Source organism: Salvelinus fontinalis, unplaced genomic scaffold (assembly GCF_029448725.1).
Source record: "Salvelinus fontinalis isolate EN_2023a unplaced genomic scaffold, ASM2944872v1 scaffold_0728, whole genome shotgun sequence".
Lineage (NCBI taxonomy): Eukaryota > Metazoa > Chordata > Actinopteri > Salmoniformes > Salmonidae > Salvelinus > Salvelinus fontinalis.
Genome location: NW_026600937.1, coordinates 32,273 through 60,153, shown reverse-complemented (window position 1 = coordinate 60,153; position 27,881 = coordinate 32,273). Strand labels below are relative to the sequence as shown.

The window sequence follows — 27,881 nt, the reverse complement described above, 5'->3', positions numbered from 1 at the left end:
GAATCTGATCTACTCTATATTCAAACTGACAGACTCCATATTCACTTCATGTTTTCTCGTAAAAACATACAAATATATGTTTAAGACTACTTTGTACAATTTAATATGGTATAAACAAGTAAACACATTATCAGTCAACAATATAAGACAATTGGAGCACTGTGTATGTTCTCTAATGAATTTTAAGTCAATGTGATGTGAAACATGAATTTACAAACGAGGAGAAGTAATTATTCTCCCGTGTGGATTCTCACATGACGTTTAAGTGACCGTGATGAGTAATATGTCTTCCCACAGTCTGAGCATTTGCAAGGGTTCTCCCCTGTGTGCAGTCTCATGTGTTCTTTCAGCTTTTCTGAATGGTTAAAACGCTTTCCGCAGTGGGAGCAGCGGTAAGGCTTTTCCCCTGTGTGTATTCGCTTATGAGCGTTCAGCTTTCCTGACTCTCTGAAACTCTTTCCACAATGGGAACAGTGGTAAGGCTTCTCCCCTGTGTATTCGCTCATGAGATTTCATGTTTCCTAACTTGTTAAAACTCTTTCCACACTGGGCGCAATGGTGTGGCTTCGCTCCTGTGTGTATCCTCTCATGTCTTTTCAGGCTTCCTAATTTGGTAAACCTAGTTCCACACTGGGAGCAGTGGTAAGGCAACTCCCCTGTGTGTATTCGCTCATGAGCTTTCAGGCTTCCTAACTGGTTAAAACTCTTTCCACATTGGGAGCAGAGGTGTCGTCTTGCTGGTTTGGACATCTGTGGTTCCTCGAAGTTTGGTTTTCCTCCTGCCAAAGACAGTGTTTATTTAAAGAGAGACCCGAATGAAACCTCTTCATGATAATGCTGCCTTGTATGAGGTGTCATGTACCGATTATCTCTCACCCTCAACTTAGGAGAGATCGAGGGGTATGAAGATGTGGGGGGTTTTTGACCCCTCACGCCTATTGTAAATCTTAGGCAACAGACAAAATTATTTTGTCCTCTCACTATGGAGAACCGGCCTCAGAACATTAAACATGGAATAAATGGACTTTGGAACAATGGTTTCCGTCAGCCACAATGGTGGTAATGACGATAGATGGAATATGAAAATTTATGTCATTTTTGTTTTGTTATTAAAGGTTAAAGGACGACGTCATTATGAAAACATTGTAACTTTAAGAGTTTTCCTAGTATATGCTTGATGTTTATACATTGTACGTTGTGTGGAAAATGTTCAAATCAAAGAGAATGTTTTGGTAAAGATGAAATGTGAAGTTAGTTGTCTAAAATTAGATTTGAGTAAAATCTAGACCTTGCCTCATAACTTGGTACGCCCAGAGAATTGCCCTAAAGGCGGTTACGCCCACATCTGACCCGAGGGTATAAGACATGTGAGTTAAGAATTAACATATCAGACTAAGTGACCCGAGCTGCAGCAAAGGTCTGAGTAGTCAACGAACCCAAAACACAACACGAGGTTGAAGACAAAGGAATCCTTTTCTTCTCATGCTATGGATGAATAGCTGCATCTAAGCGGGTGAATTCAAGCCGGACCACCCGGTCTCAACCCCCCATCGAATCGTGGTATCTACACTGTTTTCATTCCTACGCTGTGAGCCCTGAGCTACAGGGCTGGCTGTCCTCAGAAGAACCCTTTCAGAACAAGGGTGAGGAATCAGACCACTAAGCAAAAAGGACACTGACATCTTGAGGACAACCAGAGAGTTGCACCAGAGAAGTGGGTCATTTCTTGAAGCCTAAACGGCCCACGCGGAGAGACCCACAGCGGAGACCTTCAACACGTAATTACATCATTATATTCTGACCCATAAGAGCGGCAGTTCGGGGCAAGGTCAGGGTTCAAATAAGCATAGCTGACAAATGCACCCAAATGTATATTTCTCTCCTGTACTTTCTCTTTTTCTCTCTTTTAAATCCCCATTATGGGGAACACGCGTCAGAGTGTGTTGGCCCGTTGTACTAAGTTCTAATCAACAGCCTAGACTGTGTTTTTGTTTATGCGTATCTTCTATTATCATTTTAGCTTTCTAGTAAATAAATAGTCAACTAAAATTGGTGTGGTACGAACTCATTGGTGGGACTCGGGTTTGTGCAGATTCCCAGATTATGCGATGTTCAGAATGAGACTGTAGAGGAAATTGATTAATTAGCGACTGTTGTCAAATCGATATTCTGATATTCTTTGAGGTAATTTGGGAAATAGAAACTCAATAAAACTAATTTTCCCATGGTGCCCAGGTTAATGAGTTAATAATTGTCTGATTCATTTAATCATGCAATTATAAACCGTTAATCATTCGATGAACAGCAGTCGTCACATTAACTAATACAACGTCACGACATATTGGCACCCCGTGGGAGGCATCGAAGATAAAACTATGGCCGCACTTTTGGGTTAATTCCATACCAATTGTGTAGCAAGATACATATATACCATTAATAGCAAAAGGCAGGACTGGTGTTGGAGAAGCGTGTGTGTGTGTCGTTCCATTTCACCCAGATACTGATCGGGAGAGAACCACCCCTGTGGTACATCTGACGAATGTCAGTGTGTCGGAGGGTCTACTGAATGCTACGTGCTAGGGCATATGTACCAGCCGATGTAGACATTCTGAGAATAATACTAGTGGACCAACTAGTAGGTCGCTTTCAGGAGTGATCTGACTCGGTCATAAGCAATTCCTAGAGCAGAGGACATATGAGCCAGCCATTACGGAAATATATATTCGTTTGACCGAAGCCATTATCTTTCTACCTCTCGCATTTGGTAACGTGAAGAGTTTAAGGGTTGAACGTGAGACGTCACCTAGTAAACCCGTTCCCTTGTTGGGGGAACTTCCCTTGCGGCGCGAAGTGGAAACCCCGCGCAAGGAAAGCTAAGCATTGCCAGATGCTAAGCTAACAAAGGGGAGCAGCCATTTTTTTCCCCCCTTTGTTCATTGTGAATTCCTGCGCCGGCTGTGTGTGTTTTTGTGACTAGGCTCTGACCTAACATAATTATATGGTGTGCTTTCGCTGTAAAGCTTTTTTTGAAATCGGACACGATGGGTAGATTAACAAGAAGTTAAGCTTTAATTTGGTGTATTGCACTTGTGAATGCATCAAAGTTACATATTTCAAAAAAATATTTTTGAATTTAGCGCTCTGCCTTTTCAGCGGAATGTTGTCGAGGGGTTCCACTAGCCATAAGAAGTTTTAAGACTCCATAATGTTTCATCATTAGATGCTACAGTCCTCCTCTAAGACCCCATAATGTATAATCATTAGATGCTACAGACCTCCTTCAAGACCCCATAATGTATAATCATTAGATGCTACAGTCCTCCTCTAAAACTCCATAATGTTTCATCATTAGATGCTACAGACCTCCTTCAAGACTCCATAATGTTTCATCATTAGATGCTACAGTCCTCCTCTAAAACTCCATAATGTTTCATCATTAGATGCTACAGGCTACAAATCAACAATGGGTGTCATGAATCTTTACCACTTGCTCTGTAATATGAGTAGTATTCGGATTTCATTCAAACATTTCTTACATGAATATTGAAAATATAAATGTTGATTTTTGTATATATTGTTGAATATAATATACTGTAAGGGTATATCAGTTCCAGGATCTCTGCTAGTGTTAAAGTTATGGGCCATTATATACAGAGAAATTGTGGCGAAATCCTGCACGACTACGCTAAACTTGCCACGGTTTTGAAAATAGAATTCAGTGGTTCTGCGACTCGCAAACACGACAGCTCGTTGGCTAACAATATCAGACAAGCTCAAAATGAACACCCACAGACCTACTATCACCTGCTTCGTTCAGCTTACTTTGGCATGCTCACTGAAACGGGAATGGAAGACCTATTACCATTCAAACAACTGTTTCTGTCAAACATCTACTTCATCAACTACTTGGGCCCTACTGCCCACATTGGGTTGCCAATCTCGACGCTCTGAGAGCTTGTAAGCACCGCTTTTGAAGCATCAAAAGCAAGCCGGGCTAAGAGCCCAGACACCTCGACTTTCGAGCTTAGGCGGGAACCATCACTCCAATTAGAAGGTGCAGCATTAGGGACAGGTGCGGTAAAAGATGACGATCAAAGGGGGTGGCAACCAAGTAACCACCACACTGACAACCACTGCAGTAACAATAGCTATGATGAACGTCCCCAATCGAACAGGTCCCGTAGAGATCAACTTGGCCGATATGTCCCTGCGCCTAACCCTCACAAAGGGTCAGGACACAAGAGTAACAAGCGCAACAAAGTGTTCAACAATGATCTAAACCCTAAGCGAAATGATATAGAAACTCTGATAAGAGATGTACTGCATCGTAAGAAATTTGAGAAAGAGGACAACATAACTAGGCGTAAAATTGTTGGGAACCAAGTCAGCCGAAACTAACGCAATTCGAGAGGACGTCAACATTTCCATTTCCCCCGCCCCCACTCCAATCCCTGTCCAGGGACCACTCGTTCTAGATAAGCAGCTTTGCAACAGATGATTCCTCTCCCATTCCGATAGAGGACCCACTGGGTCACATAGGTGAGTTATCCGTCTTGGAAATCGACACAGATTACAAACCGCTCGGTACTCCCAACCCACTCCATTATGTTGGGGATATGATGAGAAAACCCAACTCGAACAGGCCATACCTTAGAACAGTCCTGAAGGACTGTTTGACCTGTCACGCTCTCATAGATTCGGGTTTGACAATTTCACTCATATCCGAAACCTTGCTGGATGAACTAAAAGGGGCAGTGGACCCAACAAACCGTTGGTTGAAAACGGAACGTTGCGACACGAAGCTTAGGGGTTTCACCGAAGCTACCTCGTCACTAACCAAGTGTCTCCTACTTAAACTCAACTTCGAAAGCGATTACCATCGACATCGAACGGATGCTTATTGGGATAGATTTAATTGACCGTTTGGTACCACTAATGGATTGGAAAACCAACCAAATCTGGTGACAAATATGTATGCCAACTCCGTTGACTTCCCCGCATTCTTCCAAGGCTACCTGTCATACATTGCGCAACAGCGTGGGTTCGACGTCAGCATCTGCCGCAAACCCGGTGAACTTGGTCATGAGTTCGCCATTGGTGACAGATGACAAGGTGAGTTCAACTCGCAACTTAACCGAACATGAGGTTTTCCTGTGTGGCTTGGGTGATTCACCAGACACATACCGACCTCCTCTGATAGGGGGCGTGTGCCTAAACGGCACTATGGTTGAGGATGCCAGACTGGCAACCTTGTCAGAAAAATCTGCAATCAGTTTGGAAATGTTCAACGATGCTTGTGTAAATGTGATTTTCAGGGTATTTCTGTTATATGACCATATCCCCCGTGCATCCCGCGAATCCCCCATGCATCCCGCAAAGGCGGAGGTGTTGCTAACATTTACAATAGCAAATTTCAATTCACAAAAAAAAAAGACGTTTTCGTCTTTTGAGCTTCTAGTCATGAAATCTATGCAGCCTACTCAATCACTTTTTATAGCTACTGTTTACAGGCCTCCTGGTTCATATACAGCATTCCTCTCTGAGTTCCCTGAATTCCTATCAGACCTTGTAGTCATAGCAGATCATATTCTAATTTTTGGTGATTTTAATATTCATGTGGAGAAGTCCACAGACCCACTCCAAAAGTCTTTCGGAGCCATCATCGACGCAGTGGGTTTTGTCCAACATGTCTCTGGACCTACTCACTGCCACAGTCATACTCTGGACCTAGTTTTGTCCCATGGAATAAATGTTGTAGATCTTAATGTTTTTCCACATAATCCTGGACTATCGGACCACCATTTTATTACGTTTGCAATCGCAACAAATAATCTGCTCAGACCCCAACCAAGGAGCATCAAAAGTCGTGCTATAAATTCTCAGACAACACAAAAATTCCTTGATGCCCTTCCAGACTCCTTCTGCCTACCCAAGGACGTCAGAGGACAAAAATCAGTTAACCACCTAACTGAGGAACTCAATTTAACCTTGCGCAATACCCTAGATGCAGTTGCACCCCTAAAACAAAAAACATTTGTCATAAGAAACTAGCTCCCTGGTAAACAGAAAATACCCGAGCTTTGAAGCAAGCTTCCAGAAAATTGGAACGAAATGGGGCCACACCAAACTTTAAGTCTTCCGACTAGCTTGGAAAGACAGTACCGTGCAGTACCGAAGAGCCCTCACTGCTGCTCGATCATCCTATTTTTCCAACTTAATTGAGGAAAATAAGAACAATCCAAAATGTATTTTTGATACTGTTGCAAAGCTAACTAAAAAGCAGCATTCCCCAAGAGAGGATGGCTTTCACTTCAGCAGTAATAAATTCATGAACTTCTTTGAGGAAAAGATCATGACCATTAGAAAGCAAATTACGGACTCCTCTTTGAATCTGCGTATTCCTCCAGGGCTTAGCTGTCCTGGATCTGCACAGCTCTGCCAGGGCCTGGGATCGGGAGAGACACTTAAGTGTTTTAGTACTATATCTCTTGACACAATGATGAAAATAATCATGGCCTCTAAACCTTCAAGCTGCATACTGGATCCTATTCCTACTAAACTACTGAAAGAGCTGCTTCCTGTGCTTGGCCCTCCTATGTTGAACATAATAAACAGCTCTCTATCCACCGGATGTGTACCAAACTCACTAAAAGTGGCAGTAATAAAGCCTCTCTTGAAAAATCCAAACCTTGACCCGGAAAATATAAAAAAAACTATCGGCCTATATCGAATCTTCCATTCCTCTCAAAAATTTTAGAAAAAGCTGTCACTGCCTTCCTGAAGACAAACAATGTGTACGAAATGCTTCAGTCTGGTTTTAGACCCCATCATAGCACTGAGACTGCACTTGTGAAGGTGGTAAATGACCTTTTAATGGCGTTAGACCGAGGCTCTGCATCTGTCCTCGTGCTACTAGACCTTAGTGCTGCCTTTGACACCATCGATCACCACATTCTTTTGGAGAGACTGGAAACCCAAATTGGTCTACACGACCAAGTTCTGGCATGGTTTAGATCTTACCTGTCGGAAAGATATCAGTTTGTCTCTCTGAATGGTTTGTCCTCTGACAAATCAACTGTACATTTCGGTGTTCCTCAAGGTTCCGTTTTAGGACCACTATTGTTTTCACTATATATTTTACCTCTTGGGGATGTTATTCGAAAACATAGTGTTAACTTTCACTGCTATGCGGATGACACACAGCTGTACATTTCAATGAAACATGGTGAAGCCCCAAAATTGCCCTCGCTAGAAGCCTGTGTTTCAGACATAAGGAAGTGGATGGCTGAAAACGTTCTACTTTTAAACTCGGACAAAACAGAGATGCTTGTTCTAGGTCCCAAGAAACAAAGAGATCTTCTGTTAAATCTGACAATTAATCTTGATGGTTGTAAAGTCGTCTCAAATAAAACTGTGAAGGACCTCGGCGTTACTCTCGACCCTGATCTCTCTTTTTACGAACATATCAAGACTGTTTCAAGGACAGCTTTTTTCCATCTACGTAATATTGCAAAAATCAGACATTTTCTGTCCAAAAATGATGCAGAAAAATTAATCCATGCATTTGTTACTTCTAGGTTAGACTACTGCAATGCTCTACTTTCCGGCTACCCGGATAAAGCACTAAATAAACTTCAGATAGTGCTAAATATGGCTGCTAGAATCCTGACTAGAACCAAGAAATTTGATCATATTACTCCAGTGCTAGCTTCCCTACACTGGCTTCCTGTTAAGGCAAGGGCTGATTTCAAGGTTTTACTGTTAACCTATAAAGCGTTACATGGGCTTGCTCCTACCTATCTTTCCGAGTTGGTCCTGCCGTACATACCTACACGTACGCTACGGTCACAAGACGCAGGCCTCCTAATTGTCCCTAGAATTTCTAAGCAAACAGCAGGAGGCAGGGCTTTCTCCTATAGATCTCCATTTTTATGGAACGGTCTGCCTACCCATGTGAGAGACGCAGACTCGGTCTCAACCTTTAAGTCTTTACTGAAGACTTATCTCTTCAGTAGGTAATATGATTGAGTGTAGTCTGGCCCAGGAGTGTGAAAGTGAACGGAAAGGCTCTGGAGCAACGAACCGCCCATGCTGTCTCTGCCTGGCCGGTTCCCCTCTCTCCACTGGGATTCTCTGCCTCTAACCCTATTACAGGGGCTGAGTCACTGGCTTACTGGTGCTCTTTCATACCGTCCCTAGAAGGGGTGCGTCACTTGAGTGGGTGGAGTTACTGACGTGATCTTCCTGTCTGGGTTGGCGCCCCCCCTTGGTTTGTGCTGTGATGGAGATCTTTGTGGGCTATACTCGGCCTTGTCTCAGGATTGTAAGTTGGTGGTTGAAGATATCCCTCTAGTGGTGCGGGGGCTGTGCTTTGGCAAAGTGGGTGGGGTTATATCCTTCCTGTTTGGCCCTGTCTGGGTGTATCATCGGATGGGGCCACAGTGTCTCCTGACACCTCCTGTCTCAGCCTCCAGTATTTATGCTGCAGTAGTTTATGTGTCGGGAGCTAGGGTCAGTTGGTTATACCTGGAGTACTTCTCCTGTCTTATCCAGTGTCCTGTGTGAATTTAAGTATGCTCTCTCCAATTCTCTCTTTCTTTCTTTCTCTTTCTCGGAGGACCTGAGCCCTAGGACCATGCCTCAGGACTACCTGGCATGATGACTCCTTGCTGTCCCCAGTCCAGCTGGCCGTGCTGCTGCTCCAGTTTCAACTGTTAAGCCTGCGGCTACGGACCCCTGACCTGTTCACCGGAGGTGCTACCTATCCCAGACCTGCTGTTCTCTCCAATTCTCTCTTTCTCTCTTTCTTTCTTTCTCTCTCTCTGAGAACCTGACCCCTAGGACCATACGTCAGGACTACCGGGCATGATGACTCCTTGCTCTCCCCAGTCCACCTGGCCTTGCTGCTATTCCAGTTTCAACTGTTCTGCCTGCGGTTATGGAACTGCCACCTGTCCCAGACCTGCTGTTTTCAACTCTTAATGATCGGCTATGAAAAGCCAACTGACGTTTATTCCTGATTATTATTTGACCATGCTTGTAATTTATGAACATTTTGAAAATCTTGGCTCTCTCTAATTCTCTCCTTCTCACTTTCTTTCTCTCTCTCTCGGAGGATCTGAGCCCTAGGACCATACGTCAGGACTGCTGGGCATGATGACACCTTGCTGTCCCCAGTCCACCTGGCCTTGCTGCTATTCCAGTTTCAACTGTTCTGCCTGCGGTTATGGAACCGCCACCTGTCCCAGACCTGCTGCTTTCAACTCTTAATGATCGGCTATGAAAAGCCAACTGACATTTATTCCTGATTATTATTTGACCATGCTTGTAATTTATGAACATTTTGAAAATCTTGGCTCTCTCTAATTCTCTCCTTCTCACTTTCTTTCTCTCTCTCGAAGGACCTGAGCCCTAGGACCATACATCAGGACTACCGGGCATGATGACTCCTTGCTGTCCCCAGTCCACCTGGCCTTGCTGCTATTCCAGTTTCAACTGTTCTGCCTGCGGTTATGGAACCGCCACCTGTCCCAGACCTGCTGCTTTCAACTCTTAATGATCGGCTATGAAAAGCCAACTGAAAATGATTCATGATTATTATTTGACCATGCTTGTCACTTATGAACATTTTGAACATCTTGGCCATGTTCTGTTATAATCTCCACCCGGCACAGCCAGAAGAGGACTGGCCACCCCTCATAGCCTGGTTCCTCTCTAGGTTTCTTCCTAGGTTTTGGCCTTTCTAGGGAGTTTTTCCTAGCCACCGTGCTTCTTCACCTGCATTGCCTGCTGTTTGGGGTTTTAGGCTGGTTTTCTGTACAGCACTTCGAGATATTAGCTGATGTACGAAGGGATATATAAAATAAACTTGATTTGATTTGATTTATATGATGTGGCTCTCTGTAATTTCTCTGGATATTTTGTTGGCATTTCTGAACATGGTGCCAATGTAAACTGAGATTTTTGGATATAAATATGCACATTATCGAACAAAACATGGATGTATTGCGTAACATGATGTCCTATGAGTGTCATCTGATGAAGATCATCAGAGGTTAGTGATTAATTTTATCTCTATTTCTGCTTTTTGTGACTCCTATCTTTGGCTGGAAAAATGTCTGTGTTTTTTTGACTTGGTGGTGATCTAACATAACCATATGCTGTGCTTTCGCTGTAAAGCATTTTTGAAATCTAACACGATGGGTAGATTAACAAGATGTTTATCTTTCATTTCCTGTATTGGACTTTTTAATGTGTGAAAGTTACATATTTCAAAAAATATATTTTTGAATTACCCGTGCTGCCTTTTCAGCGGAATGTTGTCGAGGGGTTCCGCTATCGGAACGCATGTCCTAGACAGGTTTAAGGGGTATTTGTGTGTAGATTGAATCAGGCTGTAACGTAATAAAATATGGAAAAGTCAAGGGGTCTGAATACTTTCCGAAGGCACTGTATGTAGCCATGTTATGAAGTATGAAATGGCTTGTTCAGTCACATGTCATGAATTCACTATGACATCATCATATTTATATACATTTATATCAATACAAAGTGTTTCAGACATAAATAAAAAATTCCAGGTGAAAGCAAAAGGCCATAGCTGTAATACAATAACAAACTGGCAAAGCAGCAGAGCGAGGCCCGCATCCAGCAACGTCACGAGTCACGCAGCTGTTTCAGTACAGCACTACAGGGAGAGAGAAAACTCCACTGGACTAGTTTCAATGTATGGAATCACTTCAGAGTTTCTGGATTTTGGGTAAACTTCTCCTTTAACCTCACTAGGGTAGGGGGCAGCATTCGGAATTTTGGATGAAAAGCGTGCCCAAAGTAATCTGCCTGCTACTCAGGCCCAGAAGCTAGGATATGCAAATTAGTAGATTTGGATAGAAACCACTCCAAAGTTTCTAAAACTGTTAAAATAATGTCTGTGAGTATAACAGAACTGAAATGGCAGGTGAGAACCTGAGGAAAATCCATCCAGGAAATGCTTTTATTTTGAAATGCCTGTTTTTCCATTGAAAGCCTATCCACCATACAAAGACTTATGACGCAGGTCACTATCTCTATTGCTTCCTCAACATGTGGCCAGTCTTTAGGCATTGTTTCAGGCTTTTACTCTGAAAAATGAGGGAGAAACAGCACGTTCAATGAGTGTACAGTGGAAATTTCCAGCCATGAGCCCAGCGCATGATCGGAAGGGCGCATTTCTTGTTTCTCCTCTTCTATTGACGAAGCTTTTGTCCGGTTGAAATATGATCGATTATTTATGACAAAAACAACAACGAGGCTGGATTATAAACACTGTTTGACATGTTTCTATGAAATTTTATGGTACTTTTCAGATTTTTTGACTGCTGTGACCGCGCTTTGTTCCAATGTATTACTGAACAAAACGCACCAAGAAAACTGAGGTTTTTGGACATAAAGAGTGACTTTATCGAACAAAACAAACATTTATTGTGTAACATGGAGTCTTCGGAGTGCAACCATATGAAGATCAAAGGTAAGTGATACATTTTAACACTATTTCTGGCTTTTGTTACTCTTCTTCTTGGCTGCTAACTGTTTGTAATGATTTGTCTGCTGGGCGCTGTTCTCAGATAATCGCATGGTTTGCTTTCGACGGAAAGCCTTTTTGAAATCTGACACAGTGGTTGGATTAACAAGAAGTTTATCTTTAAGCTGGTGTATAACATTTGTGTCTTTCATGTATGTTTATTATGAGAATTTCTGTTTTGTTGAGTTTCAAGCTCTGAAATTTCACCGGATGTTGTTTGAGACAGTGTTTTACTGAACAAAACGCGCTAACAAAACAGAGGTTTTTGGATATGAAGAGGGACTTGATCGAACAAAACAAACATTTATTGGGTAACTGGGAGTTTTGTGAGTGTAATCATATGAAGATCATCAAAGGTAAGTGATTAATTTTATCGCTATTTCTGACTTATGTTACTCGTCTACATGGCCGGTTACTGTTTGTTATGATTTGTCTGCTGGGCGCTGTTCTCAGATAATCGCATGGTTTGCTTTCGCCGTAAAGTATTTTTTGAAATCTGACACCGTGGTTGGATGAACAAGAACTTAATCTTTAAACCGATGTATAACACTTGTATGTTTCATGAATTTTTATAATGAGTATTTCTGTTTTGGAATTTGGCACTCTGTAATTTCACTGGATGTTGGCCAGGTGGGACGATAGCGTCCCACACCCCCTAGAGAGGTTTTAAAGCATCATTGAGAAATAATGAATTGAAGTTGGAACATTTGTGACATTTGTAGACTAGAGATTAAGAATGTTGGGCCATTAACCGAGAAGTCGCTGGTTCGAATCCAAACGCCCGCAAGGTAGAAAAAAGCTGCCGTTCTACCCTTGAGCAAGGCAGTTAACCCCCAACAACTGCTCCCCGGGCGCCGATAACGTGGACGTCGATTAAGGCAGCCCCCGCACCACTCTGATTCAGAGGGTTTGGGTTCAATGCGGAAGACACATTTAGGGTGAATGGATTCAGTTGTGACTGACTAGATATCCCCTTTCCTTTCGCATCCCAGTCCTCCTTTAAGACTCCATAATGTTTCATCATTAGATGCTACAGTCCTCCTTTAAGAGAGATCTTTGATGAAAACCTGCTCCAGAGCAGAACCTGCTGCTTGAACAAAGTTATAAAAATTATCAAACAAAAATGTTTTTGCTTTGTCAGTATGTGGTATTGTGTTTTTAGAAAAAGTCTGTAATGTAACAAAATGTGGAAAAAGTCAAGGGGTCTGAATACTTTCAGGAGGCACTGTACTCTCCGATAGCAACGGCCAATAGCAGACCACTTCCTATATCAGGGACATAGTCGCTCCCGTCTTCCATGTGTGAAAGGTAACCTGGTGAATATCATAGAATCAGGGTTCTGTTAGGTAACCTGGTGAATATCATAGAATCAGGGTTCTGTTAGGTAACCTGGTGAATATCATAGAATCAGGGTTCTGTTAGGTAACCTGGTGAATATCATAGAATCAGGGTTCTGTTAGGTAACCTGGTGAATATCATAGAATCAGGGTTCTGTTAGGTAACCTGGTGAATATCATAGAATCAGGGTTCTGTTAGGTAACCTGGTGAATATCATAGAATCAGGGTTCTGTTAGGTAACCTGGTGAATATCATAGAATCAGGGTTCTGTTAGGTACCCTGGTGAATATCATAGAATCAGGGTTCTGTTAGGTAACCTGGTGAATATCATAGAATCAGGGTTCTGTTAGGTAACCTGGTGAATATCATAGAATCAGGGTTCTGTTAGGTAACCTGGTGAATATCATAGAATCAGGGTTCTGTTAGGTAACCTGGTGAATATCATAGAATCAGGGTTCTGTTAGGTAACCTGGTGAATATCATAGAATCAGGGTTCTGTTAGGTAACCTGGTGAATATCATAGAATCAGGGTTCCGTAAGGGAACCTTCAGTTCTATTTCAGTGACTCGTTAGTCTCTCACTTTGGGGATATAGTCAACTACCACAGAGCTCATACCCTCTCTGATGCCAAGTCTACAGGATCATCCCTCAGAGGTCCCCACTCTACTCACCGTATGTGTAGTGATGTCCAGTCAGTAGAACCTCATGAAGGTACATCACCACAACATGCTGCATTACAGATCTCTTGAACAGAGATGCCTTTGAACAATGCCTATGTTGTAGCCATACCTCTGGTGGATTGAGCCATCAAGTCCTCCGGAGGTGTCAGATCCTTGCAACTATAGAACCTCATGAAGGTATGGGGGTGTAACTCATTATACGGATATAATGGCTAAAGTAAAGCAGTTTTAAACAAGATAAATCTAATTTCTATTCTTTCCAGCGGCTCCAACAGCAGAAATGGTCTCAAGCAAAACATAAAAATCCCAGGATGGGAATAGCTGTTTGGGTACTGGGCGTAGGTGACCCTTCATAAAACAACAGATCAGGGGGTGTTCCACTGTATAGTTGTTGCAGCCTAAATGGCAGCCAAATATACATTTATAGTTGAAAAGGCTTTCCTTTGTCAGAAGGCAGAGTAGCTCTGAAACAGAGCAACAAAGGGGCTGATTTGTTTCTGATCTCACCATCTGTTAAATACACTGTGCTATAGTAATTATTGTGCTATAGTGAGTGTGTGGCTCTAGAACTCTGAATATAGTTTATTCTCAAGGAGAGCGGTCACGTGTGTTGAGTAGCAGAGGATCACTGGTTTGAGCCTGGTATGGGGACAGGGACAGTGGAGGAATTTCAAATGTTAGCATCAGTTACACATTTTATGAAAAAAGTTAGTCATTTCCAAATGAACCATGTTCTTTAAGGTCAATATGTTGGAGTTCAGGCTTTACTTGACCTGCTAAAGTAGGAAATGAAATGAACTTTGTCCATTACAGAGACGGAGGTCAAGACAAAAAAAGGAGCTTGTTTTAAAATATATATTGGCCTGTTTAACAAGTTGTGTAGATCAGATATTAATGAAGCAATACAGACCACATTTAAGTGTCTGGAGTTTAGTTTGTGTGTTCTAGAGTCTTGTAAAGATAGGGGAGTTGACTGGGACAGACAATGTAACATCCATGTTTTTAGAAAAAGGTTTTGTAAAACATTCACCTTACATCAGATCATCTTGAAACTTTCTCTCCAAAGCTAACTTTCATCAAGGTTTTATATGGTCTATTGGTTTCTCTCTTTTCATTGACAGAATCCCTTTTCAGTGTTATGATATTCATAACATCCATATCCACCAGTCTATCTTCATGTCAACTAACATAACTCTGCTGGTTGTCCTGGTAACAGATACCAGTCTATCTTCCTGTCAACTACAGAACTCTGCTGGTTGTCCAGGTAACAGATACCAGTGGGCAGATCTATTTATTTGTTCAAACTAAACTCCAGCACTTACTTTGATGAGTTAAACCTGATCCTTTCTTCTCTTCTCTTCCTCTCACAGTTCCACTCAGCCCCGTTGTTTTCCTGCAGTCCACCAGCAGCACAGACAACCTCTTCATACCCAGCAGTGAGGCGCTACCGGGAGAGGCATGACACGGGGACTCTGGGAGGGTGGAAGGGCTAGCGTTGTCCTGGTAACCATAAAGAGGGGACACAGACACATATCATTATGAATGCTTATGTCATCACTGTCATGAAGTGGTTTACAGAAACCCAGCCCAGACCCCGATAGAGCAAGCTGTATGCTAGACCAGACCAAGCTGTACCATCTGGTGTTCTGATCTGGAGAGACTCTTCTCTGCCTCCTCAGCATCAGGATGTTGTTGAGGCTCCCCAGAGGATCCACGATAGTCATGTCTCTCTCCTGTGTGAATGAGAACATCAAACAGATGGTAAACTTACGACCGTCTATTATAATCATAGGGTCTTACAAGAGGCATTAATCTCTCTAAACAGGGTCTAAAATGCAAATGTTAAAGGGTCGTTCCACTGAATGGGACCTTTTGCATACCTTCGATATTTTAAGTATAAATTATGCTCCAACATTGCATTTTAAAAGCATGTTATACTAGATGAGATGCACTTTAATGTAGAACACATGGATAATTTAAATAATATAATTTAAAAGTCCCCAAAATATATGTACCAATGGCAGATTAAAACTAACAAAGGCAGATGGCCCCTTTAACAATTCCTACAGTACTGAACAACATATTCAAGTGTAGAACTTCAGTAGAATGCCCCTTAAAACCCCACATTAGTTCAACAACGGCATAGTGTGTGACTCTGTTTTTAAGACAGTACTCACTGGAGTTAATCTGATATTCTGTCTCCTCCTCTTTCACTCCCAAGACGTCTTCCTTCTTCACCTCTACTGAGATAGCATCGTCTTCCTCTCTGAAAGGTTCTTCCTCTCTTTCCTCTATAACATCCTCTTCTTCTTTCACGACAATGTTCAGCCTCAGAGCTTCTTTCTGCATACAGCAGACCTCTTCTTTAACAGGGGATGAGTAGTTTAGTGAGCTCATGGTCTGGGATGTTAGAATTAGCGACTAGCCTAGTGCTAGGCTCAGTATCAATGTTTTAACAACTTTGAAAATTGAACAAGCAAATTAGGTTAAAGTTAACCAGTTGATACGTCAACTGAACTGCGTTAACAACACTGAGATTAGCTAATGTACATTAACATGGTCTAAAGCGTCAATCTTTCAGTTTTATGTTGGCTAGCAAGCTACCGAGGTGGTTGAAAGAGTAGCCGTGTTGTTGTTCCTGAAGAAGCGTCTGGTCCAGTCCATTATACGTCACGCAAGAATCAACACCTGAAAGACGCATATCGCCATCTGCTGGCTGGAGTGGGTAACGCAGTTTGGAAACAATAGTTACTACACTTTTGTATTGGAAAAAACGTCAGAATAATTTAACAAAAAGCTGATATATAGTAAATGATGAATACATACTTCTATGAATAGGTAGTGTTTTAATAAACATTTGCTCTGTTAATTTTTCACATTCGTTTTTATCTAGATGTGACTGTACTATTCCATTAAAGCTACGCTCTTTAAGAAACCAATCATCCTGCAAACCAGGGGTGGGCAACTCCAGTCCTAGGGGGCCTGATTGGTGTCACACTTTTTCTCCATCGCTAGCAAACACAGCTGATTAATCAAACTGCATCCTAAACTGAAGATTAGGATTAGGCGATTATTGGAGTCTGGTGTGTTAGCTGGGGCTGGAAGCTATGATCCCTTATTGATGTCACAAGTTAAATCCCCTTCAATCAGTATAGATGAAGGGGAGGAGACAAGTTAAAAAAGGCATTTTAGGCCTTGAGACAAATGAGACATGGCTTGTGTATGTGTGCCATTCAGACGGTGAATGGGGAAAACAAAATATTTAAGTGTCTTTGAACGGGGGATGGTAGTAGGTCCCAGGCGCCGGTTTGTGTCAAGAACTGCAACGCTGCTGAGGTTTTCCAGCTCAACGGTTTCCCATGTGTACCAAGAATCATCCACCACCCAAACAGTGGTGTTTAAGATGAGGCAGAACGATTTGTTTTTTCATGAGCATGGCCTTAATTCTATTACAGCATATTGGATAACTGTCATTCATATTCCATTCACCCTGTTCAATGTAACAGCAATAGGTTTAGGCTACTACATGATACTAACATTTTCCCTATACCCATCATGAGATTGCTACAACCTAGCCTATGACTGAAAGTTTAGAATGTAGGTGCACACAGGTCGAGATAGGTTTTTTAGGTGAGAGACAGTCTTGAAGACATCACCAACTAATTATCATGGTCCAAACACACCGAGACAGTCGTGAAGAGGGCACGACAACAACTTTTCCACCTCAGGAGACTGAAAAGATTTGGCATGGGTCTCCAGATCCTCAAAAAGTTCTACAGCTGCACCATCGAGAGCATCCTGACCGGTTGCATTACCGCCTGGTATGGCAACTGCTCGGCATCTGACCGTAATGCACTACAGAGGGTAGTGAACATCACTGGGGCCAAGCTTCCTGCCATCCAGGACAATTATAAAGAAAGCCCAAAAAATTGTCAGATACTCCAGTCACCCAAGTCATTGACTGTTTTCTCTGCTCCCGCACGTCAAGCGGTACCGGAGCACCAAGTCTAGAACCAAAAGGCTCCTTAACAGCTTCTACCCCCAAGCCATAAGACTGCTGAACAATTAATCAAATGGCGACCTGGACTATTTACATTGACCCCACCTCCATTTGTTTTGTACACTGCTGCTAGTTGCTGTTTATTATCTATGAAATGTCACTTCACCCCGACCTACATGTACAAATTACCTCGACTAACCTGTACCCCTGCACATTGACTCGGTACCAGTACCCCCTGTATATAGCCTTGTTATTGTTATTTTATTGTGTTACTTTTTATTATTTTTTACTTTTGGTCATTTGCTCATTTTCTTAACTTTTCTTGAACTGTACTGTTAGTTAAGGGCTTGTAAGTAAGCAATTCACTGTAAGGTCTACACTTGTTGTATTCGGCGCATTTGACAAATAAAGTTTGATTTTATTTGACAAATTCAGGTATGTTTATCCCGTTTTTTTCTGTTTAAGAAACGTTTGTCTCTAGAGAGTTGAAAACAGCAGGTCTGGGACAGGTAGCACCTCCGGTGAACAGGTCAGGGTTCCATAGCCGCAGGCAGAACAGTTGAAACTGGAGCAGCAGCACGGCCAGCTGGACTGGGGACAGCAAGTAGTCATCATGCAGGCCTCCCGGGTAGCGCAGTGGTCTAGGGCACTGCATCGCAGTGCTAACTGCGCCACCAGAGTCTCTGGGTTCGCGCCCAGGCTCTGTCGCAGCCGGCCGCGACCGGGAGGTCCGTGGGGCGACGCACAATTGGCATAGCGTCGTCCGGGGTAGGGAGGGTTTGGCCGGTAGGGATATCCTTGTCTCATCGCGCTCCAGCGACTCCTGTGGCGGGCCGGGCGCAGTGCGCGCCAACCAAGGGGGCCAGGTACACAGTGTTTCCTCCGACACATTGGTGCGGCTGGCTTCCGGGTTGGAGGCGCGCTGTGTTAAAGAAGCAGTACGGCTGGTTGGGTTGTGCTTCGGAGGACGCATGGCTTTCGACCTTCGTCTCTCCCGAGTCCGTACGGGAGTTGTAGCGATGAGACAAGGTAGTAATTACTAGCGATTGGATACCACGAAAAATTGGGGAGAAAATGGGATAAAAATTTAAAAAAAAATAAATAGAAAAAAAAAAAAAAAGTTGTCATCATGCCAGGTAGTCCTGAGGCATGGTCCTAGGGCTCTGGTCCTCCGAGAGAGAGAAAGAAAGAAAGAGAGAAAGAGAGAATTCGAGAGAGCATACTTAAATTCACACAGGACACCGGATAAGACAGGAGAAATACTCCAGATATACAGACTGACCCCAGCCCCCCGACACATAAACTACTGCAGCATAAATACTGGAGGCTGAGACAAGAGGGGTCAGGAGACACTGTGGCCCCATCCGATGATACCCCCGGACAGGGCTAAACAGGCAGGATATAACCCCACCCTCTTTGCCAAAGCACAGCCCCCACACCACTAGAGGAATATCTTCAACCACCAACTTACCATCCTGAGACAAGGCCGAGTATAGCCCACAAAGATCTTCGCCATGGCACAACCCAATGGGGGGTGCCAACCCATGAATACGGCTGCACAGCATTGTCTCTTCTCGATGGCGGTTATGATATCGTTTAGTACCTTGAGCGTGGTTGAGGTGCACCCATGACCAGCTCGGAAACCGCATTGCACAGCGGAGAAGGTTCATGCTGAAAGAGCTCTGATAGGTTGGAGGATGTCCACCGGAAGTTGTCATAATTACTGTTTAAGTCTATGGAAGCCTTGAGAACCATAAGCCTCCTAGGTTTTGTATTGAAGTCAATGTACCCAGAGGAGGACGCAAAATAGTATGTTTTATTCAATTATTTTTTTATTCAATTATTTGGTGATGTGATTATATTTAGTATAGTTTTATCCAAAAATGATTTTATTTTAATGTTTTACCAATTTATTTTCTTCTGAAACTCACTGAAAATCCCTTCCCACAATTATGTCATGTTGGCTTGATGTCCTTTGGGTGCAGTGGAGGCTTCTCAGAGGAGGAAGGGGAAGACCATCCTTCTCTGAGGAGCCTTCACTGCACCCAAAGGACATCCAGCCAACATGACACAATTGTGGAAAGCATTGGAGTCAACACGTGCCAGCATCCCTGTGGAAGGATTTGGACACTTTGAAGAGTTCATGCCCCGACAAATTGAGGCTCTTCTGAGGGAAAAGGGGGAGGTTCCTAGTCCATATTTGGACGTTTATTTCTCTCCAAATGTTTGGTTTGATCAGTGTATATATATATCAAGAAAATATTGCATGACCAAAAGCACAATTCTATTTTTGTAAAAATGAGACAAGTGTACGAGCATATGTGTGTTCTCTCATGAACTTTAAGTAGCCTATATTTGATGTTATATACTCCTTTCGAGACAGGATTGTGTCACGGCACAGATCTGGGGAAGTGTACCAAAACATTTCTGCAGCATTGAAGGTCCCCATCATCTTAAAAGGAAGAAGTTTGAAACCACCAAGACCCTTCCTACTGCTGGCTGCCCGGCCAAACTGAACAATCGGGGGAGAAGGGCCTTGGTCAGGAAGGTAACCAAGAACCCAATGGTCACTCTGACAGAGCTCCTCTGTGGAGATGGGAGAACCTTCCAGAAGGACAACCATCTCTGCATCACTCCACCAAGCAGGACGTTATGGTAGAGTTGCCAGACGGAAGCCACTCCTCAGTAAAAGGCACATGAAAGCCAGCTTGGAGTTTGCCAAAAGGCACCTAAAGGACTATCAGACCATGAGTAACCAAATTCTCTGGTCTGATGAATGCCAAGGGTCACGTCTGGAGGAAACCTGGCACCATTCCTACGGTGAAGCATGGGGTTGGCAGCATCATGCTGTGGGGATGTTTTTCAGCGGCATGGACTGAGAGACTCGTCAGGATCGAGGGAAAGATGAACGGAGCAAAATACAGAGATCATTTTTGAAAACTTGCTCCAGAGCACTCAGGACCTCAGACTGGGGCAAAGGTTAACCTTCCAATAGGACAACGACCCTACGCACAAAGCCAAGACAATGCAGGAGTGGCTTTGGGAGATGTCTCTGAATGTCCTTGAGGGGCCCAGCCAGAGCCCAGATTTGAACCCGATTTATCATCTCCGGAGAGACCTGAAAATAGCTTTGTAGTGACACTCCCCATCCAACCTGACAGAGTTTGAGAGGATCTGCAGAGAAGAATGGGAGAAACATGAGGCTCCTGCTGCTGCTGTCCTCAAGGGCAAATTGAGATATTTTTCACCTAGTTGTCTTTGCGATTCAAACCAGAGATCTTTCGGTTACTGGCCCAACACTAGTAACCGCTAGGCTACCTGCAGCAGGAGCCCCATGTTGACAGGAGAGCCCACCTTTATTTTTTCCTCATTATGAACATTCATATTGGTCAACAGTCAACCTATTGTGTGTATTGAACATTCATATTGGACTGTAGCAGCTAGCTAACTGGCTACTGATCAACCTATTGTGTGTATTGAACATTCATATTGGACAGCCTTACCTGTATAGTAGCACCAACACCCATCAGCCCAATCTCTTCTTGACGTCAAAGCTGCAGTGTATTGTTGGTATAGTTTTTGATGAATAATAATTCAAATTGTGAAAATAGAAGTGTACAATTTATATATATATATATATATATATTTAATCAACTTTAAGATACTGTTTGCCTCTATGCAGATGTAGAAGCTGAATAGGAATATACATTATCAATAAATAGTTGATTATTCTTTTTTCACATCATACTAAGAATACTGAGCCACAACCTGTAAATGTGACCATACTATTCCTTTAAAGCCCCTCTGTCAGATATAAATCATCAGAGTGGGAAACCAACTGACATGGAAACAATGGAGCGAATGGATCACTATCAGAGTGTTTTATGACATCAGATAGAACTACTCAGACATTCTAAATATCACTTGATTATCAGAGGGGTGTATTATGACATCAGATAGAACTACTCAGACATTCTAAATATCACTTGATTATCAGAGGGGTGTATTATGACATCAGATAGAACTACTCAGACATTCCAAATCAGGCTTCATCCATATCATGAAGGTGGATATTGATCCAACCATTTCAAAAGTAATGACCGGGATGAAGGAAACAGGATATGCCTGTACACTTTTATTAATGCAGATAGACAATTTGTTAGTTTGTTTGACATGGTGGGGTCTTTTTGTGTCAGTAAAAATGTATGAGCAAGAAACGGCGGTGGAAACTCATTTATCCACAAATATTTATATACTAAGCATCACATCTGTTTTAACTTGGAGTCACGTACGTGATGATATGTTGTGTGGTCCTCCCTCTACGACTTGGGAAACCATGCAGTTTATTAGGCAGACGAAATAAGTTATGAACTTCACAGGGTGGTGAAACTTCATGTGATGAGCTTGATGCTCCTTTCCAATACATTTTGAGGGTCTTATTCTGGTGACATGATGATTGATGCTTGGCTGCCATTTGACAAATAAAATAATATCTCTCTCATCCATTATAATCTCATCATGTAGGTAGCCTACCATCACTGTATATGTGAGCTGTTGACTACAGTGCACGGGACAAGAGCACGTTTTCTATTTTACACAAGTTTTAAAACCATCAGGGGAGTTGAAAATGTGATGGAAACCAATTTAACTTGTATTTTTCTTTCGGTACATGGGAATTTAACAGCAAACGTTATTCTTCTTGTGCACTACGTCATAACGCAAAGCCTTTTATCCGCAATAAGTCTGTTTGAGGCAAACATTTCTGATGGGAAAATGTGTATATTGTTTTATGCAGATTTGAGAATATTCACATGGAAATCTGGCGCAAATTGCATGGAAACTTAGCAACGAAGGTGGATATTGATCCAACACCTGCCACGCATTCAAACCAGCCCACTGGGCACAGACGTCAGCTCAACATCTAGTTTCTATTTACATTTCTTTGATTCGTCAACAAAAGTGAATTCAACATGAAATCAACACAAAATGTCACCTGCCATTGGATTTAGGTTGCCAGTTCGTGAAAAATTAAAAATACCTGATGTTCATGGCTTTTTACAAATCCAATCAGTTTTCCACATTAATCAAACATCATCACATGGTTTTGTTTTGTTGAAATGCCGTGGAAACAAAGTTTATTCAACCAGTGGGAGGTTTGTAAATGACCCCAGGAAAATAAAACAAAGAACTCGTCATTGAGACAATGATAAACAGCAATCCGTGGGAGAGTTGTGGTGGATATTATAAAATAAGGATCTGCTGGTGTCCAAGTCAAACCAAGATTCTTTATTTCTGAGCTCAGAGAGAATAACAGTTACACAGCACAGTGTAGACAGTCTGAATTCCTGGTTTGCAACGCAGGATGATACTCCCAGGAACAGGAGATTATAATAGGACAGTTTCACAAGGTTAGTCTGTGGTGGTTAATTTCTGTATTACCAAATGAGGAGAGACAAAGTTCACACACCAATCAGAGTTATACTTAAAAACTTCACACACCAATCAGAGTTATACTTAAACTACATCTTTAATAATAAGATCTTTGCAATGACTTTCAACAATTCACTATTTCTAATGAACCGTTGAGAGTGGCAACACAATGGCTACTGAGATCTTTTATAGCAAAGATCCACCCCCTAGTCGACATAAACCACAGATATTAGGAACAGTTTACAAAGTGAGACTTTATAATGAGAAAGGAGTATCCTGTAGCCAGATAGCATTCGCTATAATTTATCATTCAGTTTGGTCCCTAAGACGAGGTTCTAATCTCTTTCCTGGTACTTCATTGCACAAAAACACCAACTCATCCAATGGCATAACTCAATTGTCAACTCTAGATACTCCCATCTCAAGTAAAACCCCTTCTTGACCCCACTCCTGGACAAACTCACTGAGGGGAGTGAGCCTCTAGGTCATACACTATCCCAGGATAAGTGCAACATCAGAGAAGACATACAATGGTTCCCGACACTGCCATACACCTCCCCCCAATGCCAAAGGAGAGAGTGACTTGCGCACAGACATTGTGGAAACCAGTAATTGGTTCCCCATTAATCACACCATCCCTTCACATAGTTTAACAGATACATTCACATATGAAGACAATGTTCCCTCCTGTCCTCTTCCCTTCCTGATATTCTGCATAGCACCAGGGATATGTGAAAGACAAGCCTGACCTCTCCCCTCTCTGGGCCCCAGGTGACTGAGCCCCAGCTTAGGGAAGAAGTGCAACTGCCAACACCAGAGTCCGAAGGGATACATTCTAATAACAAGTATATCACATCAGCATATTATGCAGATAAGACATCTTAATTATCTATGTTACCCAACTAATTCTGATTCATCCACCACAAGTCACATACTCAGATATGTGGACACATACAATTTACATTTTGCATAAGAGTCTGTGAACATTTTCATTTCATTAAATCATCAGTGGGCCAACATTGCAAATGTAAACAACGGAACAAATGCATCACATCCAAATATCACTTGATTATCTGCAGTGCTGGAGGAATGACACACAGATAAACACAAACACAGAGTTTAAAAAAGGACCATTTAAAACAGAAAGAATCTGACCTACTCTATATTCAAACTCCATATTCAATTCATGTTTTCTAATAAAAACATACAAATATATGTTTTAGTATACTTTGTACAATTCAAGTTAATATGGTAAAAACAGGTAATCATTATCAGTCAACAATATAAGACAGCAAGTCCCCTGTGTGTATTCTCTCATGCCATTTCAGCTCCCCCAGCTGGTTGAAACACTTTCCACATTGGGAGCAATGGCAAGGCTTCTCCCCTGTGTGTATTCTCTCGTGACGTTTCAGCTCCCCTGACCGGCTGAAAAACTTTCCACACTGGGAGCAGTGGTAATGGTTCTCACCTGTGTGTATTCTCGTGTTCTTTCAGGTTCCCTAACTGGTTAAAACACTTTCCACACTGGGAGCAGCGGTAAGGCTTCTCCCCTGTGTGTATTCTCATGTTGTTTCAGGTTCCCTAACTGGTTAAAACACTTTCCACACTGGGAGCAGCGGTAAGGCTTCTCCCCTGTGTGTATTCTCATGTTGTTTCAGGTTCCCTAACTTGTTAAAACACTTTCCACACTGGGAGCAGTGTTAAGGCTTCTCCCGTGTATGTATTCTCTCATGCCGTTTCAGATCCGCAGGCCGGCTGAAACCCTTTCCACACTGGGAGCAGTGGTAAGGCTTCTCCCCTGTGTGGCTTTTCTCATGTTGCTTCAGGTTCCCTAACTTGTTAAAACACTTTCCACACTGGGAGCAATGGTAAGGCTTCTCCCCTGTGTGGCTTCTCTCGTGCCGTTTCAGGTTCCCTAACTGGTTAAAACACTTTCCACACTGGGAGCAGTGGTAAGGCTTCTCCCCTGTGTGTATTCTCTCATGTTGTTTCAGGTTCCCTAACTTGTTAAAACACTTTCCACACTGGGAGCAGTTGTAAGGCTTCTCCCCTGTGTGTATTCTCTCATGCCGTTTCAGCTTCGCAGGCCGGTTAAAACACTTTCCACACTGGGAGCAGTTGTAAGGCTTCTCCCCTGTGTGTATTCTCTCATGGTTTTTCAGGTTCCCTAATTTGGTAAAACTCTTTCCGCACTGGGAGCAGTGGTAAGGCTTCTCTCCTGTGTGTATTCTCTCATGCTGTTTCAGCTTCGCAGGCCGGTTAAAACACTTTCCACACTGGGAGCAGTTGTAAGGCTTCTCCCCTGTGTGTATACTCTCATGGTTTTTCAGGTTCCCTAAATTGATAAAACTCTTTCCGCACTGGGAGCAGAGGAAAGGCTTCTCCCCTGTGTGTATTCTCTCATGCCGTTTCAGCTTCGCAGGCCGGTTAAAACACTTTCCACACTGGGAGCAGTGGCAAGGCTTCTCCCCTGTGTGGATTCTCTCATGTTTTTTCAGGTGTGCTATAAATTTAAAACACTTTCCACACTGGGGGCAGTGGTAAGGCTTCTCCCCTGTGTGGATTCTCTCATGGTTTTTCAGGTGTGCTATACATTTAAAACCCTTTCCACACTGGGGGCAGTGGTAAGGCTTCTCCCCCGTGTATTTTCCTTCATGCCGTTTTAGCTTCGCCGCCTCGCTGAAACCCTTTCCACATTGGGAGCAGTGGTAAGGCTTCTCCCGTGTGTGTATTCTCTCATGTTGTTTCAGGTCCCATAACCGGTTACAACCCTTTCTACAGTGGGAGCACTGGTGTCGTCTTGCTGGTTTGGACGTCCCTGGCTCTGGTTCCTCTGAGTCTGGTCTTTCTCCTGCCAAAGACAGTGTTTTTAAAAAAAAATAGAGACCTGAATGAAACCTCCACATGATAAAACAACCTTGCTACGAGGGTAAATCCTGAATCAGATCTCTCAATAACCTGAGGCCATTTAACAATCTTTGTGTGATTAAAAAAAAAATGTTGTAGAGCATCCTGGTAATTACTGATATGTTTACATTACTTATTTTATTCATCCTGTTTTACAAGTCAGAACACAAAAAACTAGACAGTTCTATGACACGAACATCGCTGGATTCCTATCAGCAGGTGGTTCTAAATACACTGCTCAAAAAAATAAAGGGAACACTTAAACAACACAATGTAACTCCAAGTCAATCACACTTCTGTGAAATCAAACTGTCCACTTAGGAAGCAACACTGATTGACAATACATTTCACATGCTGTTGTGCAAATGGAATAGACAAAAGGAGGAAATTATAGGCAATTAGCAAGACACCCCCAAAAAAGGAGTGATTCTGCAGGTGGTGACCACAGACCACTTCTCAGTTCCTATGCTTCCTGGCTGATGTTTTGGTCACTTTTGAATGCTGGCGGTGCTCTCACTCTAGTAGAAGCATGAGACGGAGTCTACAACCCACACAAGTAGCTCAGGTAGTGCAGTTCATCCAGGATGGCACATCAATGCGAGCTGTGGCAAAAAGGTTTGCTGTGTCTGTCAGCGTAGTGTCCAGAGCATGGAGGCGCTACCAGGAGACAGGCCATTACATCAGGAGACGTGGAGGAGGCTGTAGGAGGGCAACAACCCAGCAGCAGGACCGCTACCTCCGCCTTTGTGCAAGGAGGTGCACTGCCAGAGCCCTGCAAAATGACCTCCAGCAGGCCACAAACATCACAAATGGTCCTTTTGTTTGATTAGTTCCGTCGTTATATCTCCAAAATGTCCATTTATTTGGAACACCGGTTTCAACTCGCCCAACATGACTACAAAATATCTAATAAGTTACCTGTAAACGCTGTCCAAACATTTCAAACAACTTTCCTAATCACACTTCAGGTATTTTAAAAGGTAAATAATCGCTAAAATTTAAGATGGGATAAATTGTGTTCAATACCGGATAAAAACAACGTGAAGCATGTGACCTGGAGCGCGCATCAAAACATTAGAGAGCACCAGGCTGGACCCTCGTTCTGAATAGCCGTACTTCTTCATTTCTCTTAAGAAAAAAATCAACCAATTTCTAAAGACTGTTGACATCTACTGGAAGCAATAGGAACTGCAACCAAGTGCCACAGAAAAGTGCCACACAAAACCAATTGAAAACAGAGTCAACTCAACAAAACAAACATCCTCCTGGATGGTTTGTCCTTGGGGTTTCACCTGCAAAATAAGTTCTGTTATACTCACAGACATCATTTTAACAGTTTTAGAAACGTTAGAGTGTGTTCTATCCACATCTACCAATTATATGCATATCCTAGCTTCTGGGCCTGAGTAGTAGGCAGTTTACTTTGGGTACGCTTTCAACCAGGATGTGAAAATACTGCCCCCTATCCCAAACAGGTTTTAAGGAAAGGAATTCCACACCTTAACTTCTAAAAAGGCACACATGTTAATTGAAATGCATTACAGGTGACTACCTCATGATGCTACAGTCCTCCTGTAAGACTCCATGCTACAGCTCTCCTTTAATACTCCATGTGTCATCATTAGATGCTACAGTCCTCCTTTAAGACTCCATAATGTTTAATTATTAGATGCTACAGTCCTCCATCATGTTTCATCATTAGATGCTACAGTCCTCCTGTAAGACTCCATAATGTTTATCATTAGATGCTACAGGCCTCCTTTAAGACCCCATAATGTTTCATCATTAGATGCTACAGTCCTCCTTTATGACTCCATCATGTTTAGAATGTGTCTGGAAGCGCTACTCTATCTATTGTACTCTTATCCTTTCGGTTGTAATAATATTTAATAATAATGTTATACTAAGTAATAACTAACTTTAATAACTAGGGTTAATACCTGCCAGGCGCACCAACAAAATCTTT

General features: G+C 42.6%; 1 pseudogene; it reads right to left on the bottom strand.

The window, feature by feature from the left end:
• Positions 1–27,881, bottom strand: part of LOC129847152 (zinc finger protein 721-like) — a 47,343-nt pseudogene that overhangs the window by 6,966 nt on the left and 12,496 nt on the right.